At 48.6% G+C, this 13,307-nt stretch overlaps 1 protein-coding gene across 2 annotated transcripts in view; it reads left to right on the top strand.

Annotated features, from left to right (window-relative positions):
* Positions 1-10,470, top strand: part of MAPK9 (mitogen-activated protein kinase 9) — a 49,751-nt gene extending 39,281 nt beyond the window's left edge. Inside the window, exons 13-14 of one of the 2 annotated variants that reach the window (XR_012776791.1) lie at positions 2,590-2,671; positions 9,837-10,470. The gene's annotated coding sequence lies outside the window, so the exon portion shown is untranslated. The remainder of the gene's footprint in view (positions 1-2,589; positions 2,672-9,836) is intronic. The other variant, XR_012776792.1, reaches the window with a different exon arrangement.
* Positions 10,471-13,307: the final 2,837 nt, after the last annotated feature.

Below are 13,307 nucleotides of genomic sequence, written 5' to 3'. Positions count from 1 at the left end.
CTTTTACAGGGTGGCTGCCAAGCTCCAGGTTAGGAACTCGGAATGCATCAGAGCAACATCAACGGGGTATGACAGCTGGGATCTCATCTACTCTGTGCTTCCTCTCCTAATTATAACCTTGATCAGGCCCAGCACCATATAATGATGATTTCCTCCCCCCACACCCCTCTGGACTTACATTTATTCATATGCCATGTTCTCCTTTCACCTTCCCCATGGCTTCTCAGGGAAGATTGCTTGTATTAGTTTCCTGACAATTTAAAGGTCAGAGATGAAGAGAGCGGTGTATTTTTTTTGCCCTGAGGCAGAGGAAGAGCTCTGTTCCAGACTCTCAGCTTGCAAGGAGCTGGGATGTTTTGAAAAATTTTCTTATTTTGGACCGACTTGAGATGGAGCTTGTGATTCTCTGCGATGACCTCTCCCTGGAGCGCAGAGATGCTGCCACGTGTGGTTAAAATTTAACATGCTTGAAATAGTTCCTGCAGGCGAGCTGTGGGATTTAGCCGCCCTCAGTTCTGGCCCTGGGCCAGCTGCCTGTTCCCCTGCATCGCCTCTGAGCTCTCGAAGAGAGACCGGAGTACTCTTGCTTCGCCTTTTGTAGGGTATCATTTGCACTGAGGACAGATGAGATGCGACCGTTCCAAAAAGGATGTCAGATTGCCCGGGGACGTGCATGGTTGAGGTTACTGCCTAGATAAAAGCTCATCATTTCCTTTACACAAAAACCGATGACAATTGGACTGTGTTTTTGTAAGCCAGGTTTATCAGCACTTTCTCCTCTTCAACCTGGTGGTAGAGACGAGCTCGGTTGCCAGCAAGGGAGAAACCAGAGTCACCTGCAGGCAGCTTGTGGGGCATCTCCTCGTGCCAGCCTCGACTATTTCAGTGTGTTAAAATAGCTCTGCGTCGTGCGTGCCGGCAGCCAGGTGCTTCTCACAATCCACTACCAGGTGCACGCCAGAACGGTTGGGCAAGGTAACACCTGAAAACCGGCACTGTGCTCCTGACTCACCCCGCTCTTGGTGAGCCCCTCACCTCGGCACAGTTGGGCTGGAGAACGTGTCCCCATCTGGGGAAACGCTGCTGGGAGGCTGCCGCCCTCTCGGCGGGATGCGGTCGGAGCTGTCTGCGTGGTGCCAGGATGGATGGGTTTGAAGTTTAATAATTTCAGACATTCCTTGGGAAAATATTTTAATTCCCTTTGGTAACAATGACGCGCTCACCCTGAAGCGTCTCTGCTAAACTTGATCTATTTTATAGTTACTCTGGAGCTAGGTTAGACCCATACATTTTATGAGTTGTTTGGTTGCACACATTTATTCGGACTGAACTTCCACACCTTCTCTGTGTTGTAATGAAAGAAACAGTTCTCATGGACTGACTTCTTACAGAATGATTTGTCTTGAGCTGTGTTTGGAAACTAGAACCCAATAAAAATGCTTTAACTGATTTTTGTGTTAAATGAAACTACCTGTAATCAACGTGTTTTGCATCTAAAATTGACTTTAATGCTATCTTGGTTTGCCATTAATGACTTGAAAATTTTGTTCTTGCTGTTTTTTTCCAGGCTGGACTTCCATGATGTTAGAATGGTGAATCCCATAGTCTCATCTCTGATTTTATTTTTAATTCAACTGTAAGAGGAAAACAAGTTTCTTGTGGTTTGTTTGGTTTTTTGGTTGTTTTTTGTTTTTGTTTGTTTGTTTGTTTGTTTTCAAATCCCATTTGGTCTTTTTAACTCTGAATGAACTATTTACTGCGCTGAATATGTGGAATAAATGGAAATAAAGAAAATGTTCTCTCTGCACCTGCAGAAAGAGGCCCAGGACAAATCAGTCTTGGCTGGCTCAGACTCTGGTTCCAGGTGCTTACTGACTTCAGGAGTCTGAGTGCTTTTAAACCTTTGGCAGCAGTCCTGTATTGTTTGATAGCAATCGTTTTGCAAAGAGAAATAGAAACAAAATAATAAAAAGCAAACATTCATAACTTGATTTTGAAAGCTAATTAAATTTTTAATCTTTGTTTGCCTTTTTCTGATGCTTGTTCTTATACAAATGTGTTGCCATATCCCATACAGGAGGAAGAGGTGCATACGGCTTGATGCCGTAAGAACCTGCGCTTTTCAAGCTTTAGAGCTTGTCAAGAGTATCGTATGCTGCCCTGTCTGCATAACCTAATGTTTTTGTGCATAAATAGAGGTCTGCAGCTAGATAGCATCACAGAAAATGAGGGCCCTTGCCCTTGGGCAGCTGGAAGCTGCTTGAAAAATAAAGCTGGAGTCCCCTTACTGTGACCCCAGCAAAGAGCTGGGAGCATTTTTTAGGTTTGGTTTTTTTTTTGTTTGTTTTTTTTTTTTTTTGCTCGTTGCAGGTCTGCAGCTGACTGCGGTATCACCGTATTCCCCGCCGGAGCCGGGTTATGTCCCTGCCAACAGCCGCTGCCCAGCTGTAACGCTGCGGGGCCGGAGCTGGCTGGGGGCTGTGGAGTCCTTCCCCATGGGAGACGCTGTCAAATGTAAGGGGCTGTTGTTGCCACAGTGCAGGAATGACTGGGAAGGGAAAAATGACCTTTTTTTTCTTTTCTCTCCAGAGGAGAAGAGTAGTATTCAGCCGCTTACCCACTAGATGTCACGGTTGGGTCTGGATTTGTGCTGCCTGAGCCCAAACACCTGGTGAGGAAAAATCACACAATTTTTTCAAGCGCACTGGCTGTTTGTGACCAACATCTTATAAAAGCAAGCCATAAATTAATTTTCGTCACTTAAACAAGGGCAAAAAGACTGGTGAGGGGGGATATTTAAAAAACAGAGGCTCCTGGCAGGAGAGGGCACTGTGTACTTTGCTATATCCAAGGGAACGTGCATTTCGGATGAGTTTATTTTAGGTGGGAGGCTGCGTAGCCTCAGAGCAGCCACCCCCTTCCCCTTGTGGTGTGATACGGGTCCCGTGCCATGGGGAAAAGCTCCCGAGGAGAGAGCTTGTGAGCCCAGAGCTGCTCCCAGCTCCTCTTCCCACGCTGGTTTGGAATTAAAACCTGCTTTGTACGTTATGCTGGGCTGAAGTGTGTAGAGGGGCTGTTGATGGAAAGGGCTGGGGCGAAGGCAGACCCAGCGTGGGGAGGGGTGAACCAGGGCTGCAGCATGGGCAGTGTCTGCACTGCTCTTCAACAAAAGCATCCTCACTATGTATATGCAAATAACTGTAATCTAAGCTGATTTTGTCCCTCCCCAGCTGTATTTTGTGTCTTAAACATAGTTTACCTGTTTGCTTTAAGTGTAGGGTTTCCATCTGGGGGGGCAAATGGTGTTTCCTTTGAAACACGTGTTCAAATTAACTCTCTCATCCTTCATCTTCTTCTGTACATAACTCCTGTCATGTTATAATGGGGAAAAACTGCTTGGAAGGAACACTCCCAAACTGCCTTTCTCATGGACTTTGTTTTTAAGTGGAGGCAGTTTTGATGCAATTCCCTACTTCAGTTTTATTTTAACTCTGCAGATCTGCAAGGAAGGATTTCAAGTATTCCGTTTGTTCAGTGCTAAAGGTGAGCCGGCTTTCTTGTGCTTTCAAAATGACCCTCGACCACTCACAGGGAACAGCGTGTTTAGTTCAGCATTTGTCTTTCTGGTTAACGTTAATGGGAGCTGCTGATTTTCAGGCTGTCATTCAGTTTTAAGGAATGTTTTTCCCTTTCAGGGTCTTCCCAAGGTGTGTTTCCATGTGAAACTTTTGTCTTTGCATAAGGACGAGGCTTTGGCTTTAAAATAGCAAAAAAAAAAAATCGAGAGCTCCTGCAATCCCTCTGGAAATGATCATTTTAACAAATGCCTGCTGCTCTGCTTAAAGCGAGCTGTCGTGTTTAGCTGCATTTTGGATGGTGTCTATAAACACAGCAGCTGTCTGCATGCAAACGGGACTTTCCAGCAGTGCATAATATGAAAAGAATCTTATTACTAGTTTAAAAAAAAAAGCAAGAAAGGCTCAAAGAGCTCAGATGATGCCAGCTTCCTATCAGCTCCAACAATAGTCTAGACATCTCGGAGAGCCATCAGATTAACGTGATGTACGTTCGGCATTTACAGTTCTACGTTTCTTAAAGAGAGCTGGGAAAAGTGAGCTTTCCTCCCGGGATCGGTACAACCCTGAAGCGTTCCTTCTTTCCTCTGTCCTACTTCTTGTTTCTTTCCCTCCTCTCATGTCTGGGTTTGGGTGCCATGGGTCACCTCTTCAATGAATCACAACTTAAAGCATGCGCCAATGACCTTCATTTAACGTCATTAACCTTGCTGACACCTTTGCTCGGAAGCCCCATAGCTTTTTGCGAGCTCTCCTGGGCCAGGGATGTGCTCACTTCATTTTGGCCAAGCATCCCGCCCTGTTGCAGGGTGGCAGCGCCTGTGGCTGTGAGATGGGCTGAGGCTGTCTGAGCTCGGATGGGCTCTATCGGGAGGTCGGACGGCTTCACCATCCCCTTCCCTGGGTGGTGGAGACGGGATGGAGCTGAAGTCTGACCCTTCCTCAGGGTGGTGGAGACGGGATGGAGCTGAAGTCTGACCCTGCTCTGAACGTTTCCCCCAGCCACAAGCTGCTCTCCCATCTGCTCTGTTACCCACCGCACCAGGGCACCTCGAGATGGGCCAGCTCGTTCTGCCGGGGACTCTTTCTCTCTGGGTTGAGTGTAGCCATCACCTCTTGAGCCAGGCTGCTCTTCAGGGCAAGAAGAAACCATCTCCCAGCTGCAGGAGTCAATCTGTAAAACATTACAAAATTTTGCAAAAAAAACCCGATCCCTTGCTATTTAGCAAGTTACATTACTTGCTTGAGTGCAAAGCCAGGGATCGAAGTGGGTTTTGTGCCGGCCAGCTGCCTGAGCTGCAGGTGATGCTACAGGGGAGACTTGGCCCTGCCTGCACCGAGGAGGTTCCCAGAAAAGAAATACCAAAACACCAGACGAAAGACTGCTCTCATGATATCTTCTGGCCCATCCAGAAGGAGAAAATGTCAGGAATTTCCCAAGAAAATCTGTAGTCTTTGACTTTCCAGCTGAACTGTCCAGAGCTGGCTGGGATGGAGGAGCACCAGCGCTCGCCGGTGTCCTGCCTCCCCACCACTGCCAAGACCGGTCATTTCTTACAGGGCTCTTCTTATTTTTAGCCACATTCAAACAACATTTATTTGGTGCTTCTGGGTTTTTTCTTCTTCTGGTTTGTGTTGACACGATCGTGTTGGGGAGTGTGTTGGGCTGGTACACAGCTGTGTTGTTTGCGTGTTACAGGGGGAAAAAGCAGCAAGAAAAGGGCAAGGCTTGTGGAAAGCTAGCACTTCTTTGCTGGCATTTTTGGAGAATACAGTACAAAATTCACCAGTGCCAAGCAAAGATACTGAAGAAAGAGGGTAGAAAGGAAATACATCACTTAACAAGTTATTTTATCTAGGCAAAGCAAGCTGATAGCAGTAAACTCAGTGGAAGGAATAAATCCATGTTCTTATTCAAACTGATTAGAAAAATGCATATTAAAAATGAAGCAAGTGATAGCTTTTAGGGGGTTTAAAATTATGGCCATAAAAAGCCGCAACAACTTACTGCTTTGAAGGTACGTGATCGGAGGTTGTTCCTAACAGCTGCCCTGTGAAAATGATTTTGCTTTTCCCTGCACCCACTGCTGGGGGCTGCGTGCTTCATCGCGGAGAGTTTAAATTGCCCTTCAGCTCGGGGTCCTGCCTGCGGGGTCGGGGACGCTGCGTGGGACAGTCCCCTCTGCTCCCCTATTGATGGGGGCTTCCACTGGCCGGAGGGGAGGGACAGACCCCCTGGAGTGCCTGGTTCAGCCCCCGCTTGGGCAGAATTTTGGGGAGAATAAAGCGAAACGGTGCGTGAGCCCTGTCCCACTCGGATGCTCCTGGGGATGCTCGCAGGGTGAGCCCAGCCGAGCACGGGGGAATTGAGAGGGGAAAGCAGCCATGTTAGGCCTTCTGATTAAACCGCTTTTTCCTAAATGTCACTTGAAGAGAGTGGTCGTAATGTTGAGTCATTACCAGCCATTTGCATGTACAATAACAACAGGGAAAAAGATAAAAAATCAATACAGGAATCAATAGAGAGCTCCCTGCTCTAGGTCTTTTGCCCGGAGCTTATCATTAGTAGACACTCAAGGAGCGGAGTACTGTTAATTAGAGGAAACATTTGCAATCCAGGGGAAATGACTGGCAGCTGGAAAATCCTCAGATTTTTTTTAACTGAGTTTTTGGAGGTGGGTTTGTTTTCCCTTTCTCTTCTGGACTCCTCTGTCCCCTGAGTGAAGCGTCTCCTTCCCACCTGTGTTTTGAAGGAAGAGAGAGGTTTCTCACCCGGGATTTTGGGAAAGGATGAATTTCCAGAACATGTGAGCAAAAAACAGGGACGGCCCTGCTCGAGTTTAACCCCCCTCTTAAATCTTTGGGCAGTAAATCTCTGATCCCTCCTCTCTCGTACCCGTCCCCCCCCAGCAGTGCTCAGAGCCTGAAATAGGACATAAATAAGAAATATATTTTGTTGTTTTTACAAAGAGCAGCTGCCGGGTTTCCGGGAGAGGGGGCTCTCGGCAGGCAGAGCATCCTCTGAATGCTGCTGGAAGCCTCAGCCCTGGCCTGAGCAGCACCAGGACCGGGCGGGTGGGTTGAACATTGCCCTTCACTTTTATCCAAATTGAGCGACTTGCATCGAACCTCCAGGAAAAAGCCTCGCTGCCCCTGGAGCCAAGGCGTCCCGCCATCCCCAGCTCGTGGCACCATCGAAGGGGACTGTTTGTGCCGTGGCCTTTGGCTGCTCGTCCCTGACCGCTGGGAAATGGCCCTGTGCCGAAATTCAGTGTTGGAGCTCCCAGCCCACCCGCTCACAAACATCAGTTCTATATCGGGGGGGAAAAAAAAGTACACAAATGCAAAAAAATAATGCTTTTGCTTATTTTTGTGGCACTTCTGTGAGCGAAAAGGAAGACAAAATGCAGTGAAATGTTTTTAGGGGTAGCTGCGTGCCGCGGCTCTGCCGGCGTTGCAGCCGTGCCGGGGCCGGGCAGGGCTGCGCTCCCTGTGGCATCGTGCCGCGGCAGGGCTGTGCACGGCGTCGTGTTGGGGAGCACGCCCTGGATCTCAGCGTGGGGTCAGGACCTGAAGCAACATTTTTTTTTTAGCATTTTGGTGGAGTTATAATAAATTTAAAAAGTGGGAGAGTGTACGCGATCCTGCCTGGACTAGCTGGGCTGTGAACCTGGCAGTGCTTTTTTTTTATTGTCTGCGGTTGTGTATTTACTTTAATTAATAAACATACACTGAAACCACATTTGAGATACTCAGTTTCTCCTCTGCATCATGGCTTAGCTGATCCCAGGCAGCCGCTATTAGGTGGCTTTGTATTTTGGGGTTTTTTTTCTTACTCGCTATTACTACCGTGAAATCATTTACAGGCCCCAGGGAGGATGGGGAAAAAGAAAAAACCTCTTTAAAAACAGCAATTATTCTTAGTAAAATATTCTAAATAATTCATTGCTTATTGGCTGCAGTGTGCTATTAAATGCCTTTTAGCTACTACTTGTATAAACTCTTAAAGCCCTGGTTCAAAGCCAAGCTCAGGTTAATGAACAGTGATTTCTGTGGGAAGCTCCGTGCCGCCGATAAAGCGGCTCCTGCAAACAGCCCCTCGGAGCCGGGCAGGGTCCTGGGGGCACGAGGGGCTGAGGGGTGCCCGTGCTGGCACCCGGTGCTGCTCCCAGCACCCATCCCTCAGCCCCCTGCGGCTCGCGGCGGGGCACGCGTAGGAGTGCGCAGGGGGGCTGGGGCTCGCCCCCGTGCCTTGGGGCAGGTAGATCGCGTTCAGCCCCGTCGTGGGACGTAGCCCTGACGCTTCGGGCGGTAGCTTTACCCCTGCTCGTATTGGCACCGCTTTTCTATTTGTGGGGTTACATCTTAAATGTGTCACGGTTTGGGGGGCTGAGGGGTTTTAAATGGGTACAGTTGCTTCTCCAGGTGATGGAGAGGTGTGTGTGGGCGTGTGCTGGTGTCGCTGTACTTGGTTTTAACCATTTTCTCACAATTTCTGCACTTAGAAATGTCTTCTTGTTCTTGCCCACGCTCTGGAGATGCTGGGCCAAAAATATATCATATTGGTGTAACGCTTTCCCAACAGTAACCCTCAGGATTTAAGAATGTCGACAACTGCCTTTAACGCATGGAAGAAAGTGCGATAAATGAGAATACAGCAGTGGCTCTATTAACTTGCCTCTCCAGCAGCCCGTTTTCTATGCACGCGTGCTGAAGATAAATGAGAGCGCTCAGCAGGCTGGGCTCAGCGCGGTGCCAACCATTCCCCATCTTTGTAGCGTGAAGGTGTTTTAAATTGGTTTAATCCCAATTGTTTCCTTTTGCCTCACGTGCTTCAGCCCCTAAGTCTGATCCGGACAAGTCTTTGCTCGCGGTGCACCGGCTCCGTTGACTGCTTTGGTGCTGTGGGCTGAAGGGCCGAAGTGGGCACAGCGTTAGACCTGAGGCATCTGCCTCCCGTTCAGCTCTTTCAGCATCATTTTCTGGTGCAGCTGTAATGAAAAGGCTGAAAGATCCTGAAGCACAAAAATTTAAATTTCAGTTTTTTCTATAAAGCTCTTTTTAGTCGCTTCTGCCTCGTAGCAGGTATTAGCATCTCTTCGCAGAGAAGATCCTAAACATCTGGGTAAAAAGTAAGAGCTATGACATGGCTCGACAGCCGGGCGTACATCAGATTTCAAGGCCGTTTTCATCAGCGATTCAAGCAGAGCTCGTGCAGTCTGTAGGACAGTGCGTGTTTCCAGGGGAGATGGCTGGCAGAACCAATTAAAGGTTTTTCAGTTTCATTGGCATTTAAAAGATGAACATGGCGGAGAGTTTCGGCAGTCACCGGGCTATTTATTTTGTTATTTCAAGTGTAAAATAGGTCAAATCATGACTTAAACCACAGAACTGTTTGCAGAGGTGATTCTGCTTAGTTTCCAAAAACCGGTATTTTGTTACTAGACCTGAAAAATATCCATCTCAGCTGCTGGCCCTGGTCCAGAAGCACTGGGCCGTGGCACTGGGGTCTCCTCCTCCAGGCTGGGTTAAAGACAGGGCATTTGCAGGATCCAGCTCAAGGTGCTGTTTGGAAACCAGCGGACGTGACGTAAGGTCTCTTCTCCCCGAAGGTCTCCAAGTATTTCGCAAACGGTGACCTTCACTATATCTCTTGGAGGTAGGTAAATAGTAATATACTAATTTTACAGATGACTAAACAGCGTAGAGTGTTTAAATGGCTTGGCCAAGGTCAGAGCAGACAGCGGCGGGGCCGGGAGGAGAGCCCCATCCTGCTAAATCCCGTCGCTTCGTCTAATAGCTCCGAGCGGCCCCTGCCTTTAGCAGAGCTTGATGGCATGGTGTTGAATTTAAATGGATCTCAATTTCATGTACAGCAAACGCCAGGATATAAACTGGGGTTTTCAGAGCAAATCTTTTATCTGGGCTTTTTTTAAGGACTGTTTCATTTAAAATTGCACTCAGCAGAAATCGGGCTCTTAGAAATGGGAAAATAAGCTGCCTCCTGAATGACAGCGATGAGGGAACAGGCGAGTTAGGGGATTAATTTGTTTGATTAAATCTTTAAAGAGTTTACTCTGAGAGTGCAGACAGCCCTGCAGATTATAGCACGGGTGCAGTGGTGGGCAGAGGAGTTATTTAGATAGAGCCCACGCTCTATCTTTCATTTTTCTCAGTCCATAATTACTAATAAATAAAATAAAAGCAAAACCACAACCGAAGCTGCGGAATTAATTACCATGCTATTTTTTTCTCCTCTAGGATAATAAAATAGTGCAAATGACTGATGGCAGCCGAAGCGTCTCCTGCAGCCACCGGCACCCTGACATCGGAGCTCCAGGGAGAAATCCGGCCATGTAAATCACCACGCCAGGAGTGATCAGCTCCACGGCTTGTGCTCCGAAGAGAAACTACGCTTTATCTGGAAGGAACTCCAGCGCTTGGGCAACATAAATTGTGCCTGGATCAGGCTCTTATCAGGCTATTTAAAGATGCACGGCTCATATTTCTGTAACACTGCTGAAATAAGGACCCAAGGCAGTCACATATCAAACTTGTTGGCCAGAAGTTAAAGTCGGACCCTGAGTTGAAAACACAAGTGTTGACTGTGGCCGTGGTATTTACAAGTACTTTCTAAAGCTGCTATGGATATTTCAGGATTTCCGTGGTAATAAATTACTGCTGGGGGGGAAGAGGCACGGCAGAGCCAAAGTTGGTTCCATGTTGCCAGTTTAAGAGGAAGCCGCTTACACAAATCTGAACCCATGTTCAACAGGCACCAAGAGCCTTGCTGTGTACAAACCATTGAACGTTGCCAGGTTTTATGCTGAAAACATCCCAGCCATTGACCCAGACACTGCTGGGCCTGTAAAATTTTCCCCACTGTGTGTGGCTGCTGGAGGAGATTCCCTAAAATAGCCTTTTTTTTTGACCTTTGGGCAAACCTGCACCAGCGTTGAGGATCTGTAGCCAACCTGACCCAAGCACAACTGGGTTGGCTAAGAGTGAAGGTGGCACATCTCTCAAATTGGGGCATTGACTGCACTTATGGCCACAACATTATGGCCCAATTCATCACGCTGGGTAATTTCTTCAATTTTTGTGGCTCACCAGTGGAGCAAAGCATCTCTGAGTGCCTTGAGCTTGGTCTTCTCCATCATCAGTGGGGAGCAGCCCATTTGCTCGCTGGTGGCAGGAATACGTGGTGGGTCTGTCCTGCCCGGCCCCCCCCAGGAGATGACAAATTGCCACCCACCACCCCTGCGGGGATGCCAGGAGACTCATCCCCCCCAAAAGGGCTCCTTTAGTGTCAGGACTTGTGTCAAAACACAACAGCAAATCCCAAATGGGAAGGAACCAAATTAGCTCCAGACAAATTGGCCACATTTGGCAACAGGGGATTTAGATTCGTGGCCCCTGGCCACCTCCCTGGCTCTGGGGGATGTGATGGATGTGGGGATGCATGAAGCTTTCCTGGTGCAGCAGGATTTGTGCATTGCATATGGCTTGTGTCTGGAGCAGAGATGGTGAAGAGGCTCCGGTCAGTGCTGCAGCCCAGGAGGGCTTTTGGTAAAATAATTTTTACCTTCCCAAACATTAAAGCAATCGTGGAAAGCACACATTCAAGATAGAAGCAGGTTGGAGACACTAAAGTTTTTGATCACGTTTACGAGCTCTGTTTTCATTAGGGCTGAGACACTGAAACATCCCCGTTTGTCTCGGTGTTTCTGCCGAGCCTCCAGTGAAGCCCCGCTCGTAGGCAGCCGCTCACGCAGCTTCTGAGAAGTGGCTTCCCTGTCGCTGGCCATTTGTTGCTGCCATCTGATAATATGAGCACATTTATTTAAATCGATAGTAATTAATGGTTTTCTTTTTCTTCATTTTTTCTATGATATGCAATGCAGCGGGAGCACAGCAACACAGCTTTTTACTTTATTTAGTGACTCTGAATACAACAGTTCCCTGCCAGCCCGCGGGCTCCAATGCACCGGCTGTCGCAGAGGAGCAGCTGAAGGAGCTGTTTATTAACTGAGCTGGCTCCCCAGGAATATGAGGCTGGCTTTTCATAAAGCAAATGTTGACGATGGGGTAAGGTGCTGCTAATCAGGGACAACTCCCCCGGACCAACCTTTCCAGAGACATGCTAGGGAAAGCCATGCTGCCAGGGCCAGATCCTCCTTGTACCCCTGGCCCGGGTGGTCCCATCAGCTGCATTAATCACTTCAGGGCCAATAATCCCCCAAAGCCTTCCCCCAGTTTGCCGTTAGCTGCCCAGAAGGAGGGCGAGCTCGTTACAGGGCTCGTTTGGCACTCCACCTAATGGCCCTGGGGCAGGTGGGTATAAATGAGGGGCAGCCCCTGAAATCAGGGGTACCCAGTGTGGGTGGGGTTGGAGGCAGGTTGAGTCTGTGCTGTGTGATTATACTGAAGATTTTTTGTCTTGATTGCAAGTTTTGAAGGGCAGAAGTGGCTTGTGGAGGTGCAGAGTTGCACCCTTCAGCTGGCCAGAGGAGATACCAGGTGAGAAGTGTTTCTTAAAAAATAAGTTCTTTAATGTAAGGAACTGCAGGAGAGCTTGGTGTGTTTAAATGCCTCACCCAGCGCTTGGAAATCTGATGCCGGGCTTGGGCACGGATTGTATGTGGGGTGAGCATCTGCCTTGTGTGAGTGGTGACCTGGGCTGCAGGGTGGGAGGGGGAGGCAGAACATCTCCCCAGTTCAGTAGCTGCGTGCGGAAGCCTTCGGAGCGGGGCTGTGTGGTCACGCACGTGGCCTCAGGCTATGTCTCTTAGCACAGCTGTAAGGAGTGGTGTCCCCAGCCGCTCCTTGTCCCTGCACAGCAGCAGCCATCCCTGGTGGGTGCCTCCTCCTCCTGTGCCTGCAAGGAGAGCTGTTGGAGAGGTTAACTGTGGATGCTTTGCTCTGCAAAAAGGCCACGAGCGACTGCTCTGATGGGACTGGCCCCAGGGATGGGGAAGGTGCTGGCTGCTGGTGCCACCATAAGCATCTCCTGCAAGCTGGGAACCCTCTCTAAAACTGAGTCTCTTTAAAACACCGTGGAGCTGAGGGGTTGGTTTTTTTGAAAGCCTTTGGCATGGGAAAGGGTGGAAGTGGCCAAATGACACTGTTGCTGTCAGAGGGAGAGTCGGAGGCTTTCAAAAGCCTTGGAAGGACTTGGTTGCGGGTGGTGACTCAGAGCCTCCTGCTCTGGCCTGAGGGTTATCAGTCCCTGCAGCTTTGTTCCCTTGTGTCCCGTTTGTGAGATGGGAGCCCCAGCCATGCAGACGTGGTGCACGCCGACCTGCTGGGCTGGACTTGCTTGGCTTGAGATGCTGGCTTGGTGGAGGTGATGGTTCCCGGCGATGCTGAAGCATCGTGCGCTGTGGACAGGGAGGCTAATAAATGTGAACATCACTCTTGCTTTTTAATTGCAATTAATGCTGGGTTTGCTCCTTGAATTCTTGTTTTCCTTAAAGCACGCAGGCCTGTTCTGAATAATTAACCTGACAGCCAGTGAATAGTAGCTTTTATTTTGTTGTCTCCAAAACAATAGAAGTCCTTTCATGGAAAATAAATGGAAGACCAGGTTATAAAAATCCTAAAGGCGTCCTGTGGTGAGGCACTGAAAAGCCCAGGTCCCTCTCTTGATCACATCACTCTGATGTTACCCACCAGGGAAAAATGAGACCTCAAATCATGGAAGCCATAGTTCAAGGGCAACTGAATAATGTG

The sequence above is a fragment of the Mycteria americana genome, chromosome 8 (assembly GCF_035582795.1).
Source record: "Mycteria americana isolate JAX WOST 10 ecotype Jacksonville Zoo and Gardens chromosome 8, USCA_MyAme_1.0, whole genome shotgun sequence".
NCBI lineage: Eukaryota > Metazoa > Chordata > Aves > Ciconiiformes > Ciconiidae > Mycteria > Mycteria americana.
This window is presented reverse-complemented; position numbering and strand designations above follow the sequence as displayed.